Below are 5,407 nucleotides of genomic sequence, written 5' to 3'. Positions count from 1 at the left end.
TTGCTTATTTGAATCATGACATCGAGTAGCTAAGTTTCATTATTTGTTGGGATTTAATGGGATCCTATCCAGAAACCTAGTTTAGTAATTCATATATCGCATCTTGATTTATTCTTGATTGTGCTATTATTTCATTAACGTTTTTGAAGCGTAGCAAACATCAATAGAGAAATCATATTGCGAGTGAGTTCGAGAGAATAGCCCGTGATAGGAACAAGTAGCATAATCCGTGGACTTACAATTACATAGAAATATGAAATCGGATACACGTCGATAGTGATAGTCCGGTAGGGCGAAAGAAAGGGGATTTCATAGAACGACATGTAATTCACCTTTGATAAATAATTACAGAGATTTAATTACTTAAATGAGTAGAATTAGTTTGGCATAGCTCGAGAGGGCGTGTTCAATTGGATATGAAATCTCGTCAGAAACGTAGATTATTGTTGAACGAATTAAGTAAATAATGAGAGGTAGGTGAACCGAGATTCCCAGCAAATTCATATCTCATTGAATATTTAATCAATCATTTAGCTTATTTATTTCATCGTTTAAGTTGTGAATAATTTCTTTGAATTTTTATTTAATCATAGTATTAGTAAACAATCATTCAAATTCTCGTTGCTAAAAAATTAATAACTATAAATAAGAATTGCGAAATACAGTCTCTAGTGGAACGATACTCGTACTCTCGTACACTATATTATTACTTGACGTCGTACACATTCGATTATTTCGAGCTTGAATATTATTAATTTTGACCAAGGACTTTACAGTGCATTTTTTGCTCGACCAAGTTTTTGGCGCCGTTGTCGGGGACTGTTAATCCACAATTTTATTCTTAGCTATTTATTTTAGTATTTTTTTATTTTGTGTTGTTGATACTTTCGATTTATTTGCAGGTATTTTTCTCCGTGCATGCTAAGATCTCTAGAGTCTGAACTAGAGATATTTGATCCCGAGATTGAAAGAACAATACGCAGAGCAGACAACAACAGAGGCTGAGAGACATGATGAACAGAACGAACGTTAGGAAGAGCATCACGAAGATCTAAGAGTCAAAGAACCAAGGCGAATACCCATGTTGTAGTACGCACAACCTTAGCTTGATGGAGCACGTCCAAGCATAGTGAGACCAACCGTCAGAGCGAACCAGTTTGAGATCAAACCAGCCATAATTCAGATGATCCAGAACATTGTCTAATTTGGGAGAAATGCGTTGATGATCCGAACACTCACATCGCCGATTTTTTTTAGAAATTTGTGACACTTTTAAATTTAACGGAAGTGTCTGATGATTCTGTTAGATTGCGTTTATTTTCCTTTCTCTTTGCGTGACAAAGCTAAATCTTGGCTGAATTGTTTTCTTGTAGGCTCAATCACAACTTGGGAGATATGGCCAAGACATTCCTCTTGAATACTTCCCTCCATCCAAAATCATGAAACTGCGAGCGGATATAACCACCATTTCTCAATTTGAGCACAATCACTCTACGCATCTTGGGAGCGCTACAAAGATTTATTAAGGAGATACCCACATCATGAGTTGCCTCTTGGGTTAGTTGTCCAAACATTTTACTATGGCTTAATTTCGTCTAACCGTACCATGATATATGCTGCGGGCCTGTGGGAATCTGTTGAGGAAACGGTCGAAGAAGGGTATGAGTTACTAGAGGAGATGGCTGCTAGCATTATCACCCTCAATCTGAGAGGAACAATCAAAGGAGGAGGTGCTGGAGTTCACCAGGTAAATGACTTTTCTGCTATCACTACACAATTAGAAGCACTTAACAGGAAAATAGACAGCTTGAATGTAAACGGGACATCGATGCGCCTGCAAGCGATATTCTATGATAAATGCGGAGGCTAACACTATGTTAAGGATTTTCAAGATAGTGGTCCTTTCTATATTCATGAGGAGGCACCAGTAAATCAAATGGGATTCAAAATTCGTCCTAGGAATTATCCTTACTCGAACACATATATCCTGGATGGAGGCAACATCCCATTTCTGATGGGGTGCTCCAAAACAGTCATAATCGACCACAAGAAGGACAATAGTATGGTAAGCAATCGATGTATCGACCAAAGCATAGAGAGGAGAGTCTAGTTTGGAGCAAATGATGTCTAAGTTCATATCATCTACCGAAACTAGACTACAGAACCTGGATGCATCGATAAAGGGTTTGGAGAATCAGATAGGTCAGTTGGCTAAAATGATCACCAGCAAAGATTCAGGCACCTTGCCAAGCAACACTGAAACTAATCCAAAAGAGCAGTGAAGGACATAGCATTGAGGAATGGGAAAGGTACTTGAACAAGAGGGGAAGGAAAAAAAGGATCAAGGAGACGAAGCCGCTGACACGTCCATAGGTAAGTCTTCTAACTCTACACCCGCACCCACTACACAATCTAAAATCTTATCCCTCCACCTTTCTCTGCATCATTGCAAAAAGTGAAATTGGATGCACAATCGGTAAGTTCTTTCAAGTATTCAAGAAATTGCACATTAATATTCCCTTTGCTGATGCTTTGATGCAAGTACCGAGCTATGCTAAATTTCTGAAAGACAACTTAGCTAATAAGAAGAAGTTGGAGGATCACATGATAATAAATTTGACTGAAAATTGCTCTGCATTGGTACAACACAAGATCCCACCAAAACTAAAAGACCTAGGGAATTTTTCTATTCCTTGCATGATTGGTGATTTTTTTTTTCATAAAGCTTATGTGATCTTAGTGCGAGTATTACCTTATTCCTTTATCTGTATTAAGAGAAACTTGGACTGGGAGAGCTAAGCCCAAACAGGATGTCCTTACAACTAGCTGACATATCCATCAAATATCCTCGAGGAGTCATAGAGGCTGTGTTGGTGAAAGTGGACAAGTTTATATTTCCAGCAAATTTTGTAGTACTCGACATTGAGGAAGACATGGAGATGCCCCTTGATTTTCGAGAGACCATTCCTTGCTACTGGAAAAGCCTTGATTGATGTCAAGAAGGGAGTTTAGATTGGGGAGTGGGAGAGGAAAAAATTATTTTTGATGTGTTTAATACTCTTCAAGCACACACTGCGCACTGATGACTGTTTTAGAATTGATGCTGTGGAGCCAGTTGTGTGTATTTTGTGCAGGATGATATGAAGGAACCATTGGAAGCCACTCTCACTACTGAATTAAAGGAGGATGACTTGGACGAAGAAAGAGCGGAATTAGTGGCATACTTAATGTCAACCATCCATGGAGGAAGCCAATAAGGTGATATTGGAGGATTTTTGGAGACCGAAGAGACTTGACTCCTCCGAAGTCAAGCATTGAGGAACCACCAACACTTGAGCTCAAGCCATTGCCTCCGCACCTAAAGTACGTATATCTAGGTGAGAATAACAAGTTACCTTTCATTATTTCTGCAGCGTTGACAGATGAAATGGAGGGAAAACTGCTGAAAGTTCTTAAGAGCACAAGAAGGGCGTTTTCCTAGAAGGTGGAAGACATCAAAGGAATTATTCCATCAATCTGCATGCACAAAATCCTGATGGAGGAGAAGTATTCACCCCTTGTGGAACCATAGAGATGACTCAATCCAAAGAGCAAGAGGTTGCTGCAGTTGGACCAATTGGAAGAATTCTGTGTCAAGCTATGACCTAGCATTGACCTACAAGGAGTGTACAAAGCAAGCACACGACAAGCGCATTGCACTGAGGAATTCAAAGAGGGCGAAATGGTGCTACAGTACAACTCCAAGTATGCGCTTATTTTCTAGCAAGCTCACGTCAAGATGGACGGCCCTTACATGATCACCAAAGTATTCCCATCGGGATGCATAATAACTTTGCGAGATGGGAAATATGAGCCGTTCACAGTCAATGCTCAATGACTGAAGCACTATTTGGGTGGCACAGTGGAGCCACATATTGGAGTCGCTCGATTCCAAAACAATCAGAGCTGATAGAATCCTACATTCCATCTCTCGACTACAAATTGAGAACTAATTTCTTACCTTCCTACTAAGTTTTAATTTTTTTTCCTTATTTAGGTTGTGTGTTTTTATTGGAATTTTGATTATTTTTATTATTTTGATTAAAAAAAAGGTTGATATGCGGGGGAAAGTTCGCAACCGAGCGGTAAGATGTTACCGCTCAAGCGCGAACGCCTCTGCCCGTGAATAAATTACAGTGCAGTTCGCGCTCTGGAGGTAGAATCTTACCGCTCGGGCGCGACTGCCTGTAAATAGACGCCCTTTTCTTTTTCCCTTTCAATCTGCACACAAATTCACCTAAACCCACCCTCACTTGCGCGTCTTTCTCTTTTTCTTTGGAGCAATCATCTCTCAATTCAGGTTTCAAGCGGCGTGGCTCGCACTCATCCATAAGAATAAAGCGGCATCCTCGATCGGTCACCTCTACAACAAACTTCACCATCTCCGTCGTCTATTACCATGGAACCCAAGAAATTGAAAGGTAATCTCGGCTCTTCCTCATATTGTTAGTTTGGTAGAACTCGATTACTGAATGAGGCGGCTCGGGCTCGGTATTACCATGCAAAAATTAATAAAAATCCGATAGTCGAGAGAGGCTTTCGTAGAAAATTTGAGGATAAACATTTAGGGACTCTTGTAAAGTAAGGTGGGCAGGGGATGGGAAAAAAATTTGGAGATCAACCTAATGTGGCGGTGATATCGGTGGTTCGAGAATTCTATGCCAATGTGGCGAAGGTGGCAGAAGGTAAGGTTTTTGTTAGAGGTCGACTTGTACCGTTTGATTCTGTTACAATTAACACACTACTAGAAACGGTTGATGACTCTGGATTCGAGGCATTGGTCGCCGACCCCATTTATGATATGATACTCGAGGCACTGTGCCATCCGGGCGCGACTTGGAAACCATTGGGTGGACCTCCAAGCTGTTTTGATGAGAAATATTTGAAAGCCCATATTGCCCTGTGGTATCTATTTGTGACAAGAAGGATGATTCTGTTCTCGCATAAGAACGAGGTGCAAAAGGAACGAGGGATGCAATTGTTTTCCCCGAAGGATACAACATTAATGTGGGCAAGCTTATAAATTCTCAGATCATGATGAGTGCGCACAAAGTCACATAGGTCTCTTCTTCCCCACCTCATCTCGAAGTTATGTGCGAGGGCAGGGGTTATCTTCTGGGATGACGAGGAATGGCTGCAACTGATGAAACCCATCTGTGTGGAGGACTTACAGCGGAAAGAGCGCGAAACGACAAATTGACTTCCCACTCACGAGGGAGATGCATGGTATCGAGCATCGCCGCCCGCGTCGCCTGCAACAAAAGCCCCGCAGGCGGGTCCCAAAACAACAATATGGATGAGACTCTCGCTTTCATGACTCATCAAGATCGAGTCAATGCGAGCTTAATGAACATTTCGTATTCGTCGA

The sequence above is a fragment of the Primulina tabacum genome, chromosome 7 (genome assembly GCF_025594145.1).
Source record: "Primulina tabacum isolate GXHZ01 chromosome 7, ASM2559414v2, whole genome shotgun sequence".
Taxonomy (NCBI): domain Eukaryota; kingdom Viridiplantae; phylum Streptophyta; class Magnoliopsida; order Lamiales; family Gesneriaceae; genus Primulina; species Primulina tabacum.
The sequence above is the reverse complement of the archived record's forward strand: the minus strand, read 5'-3'. Positions refer to the sequence as shown.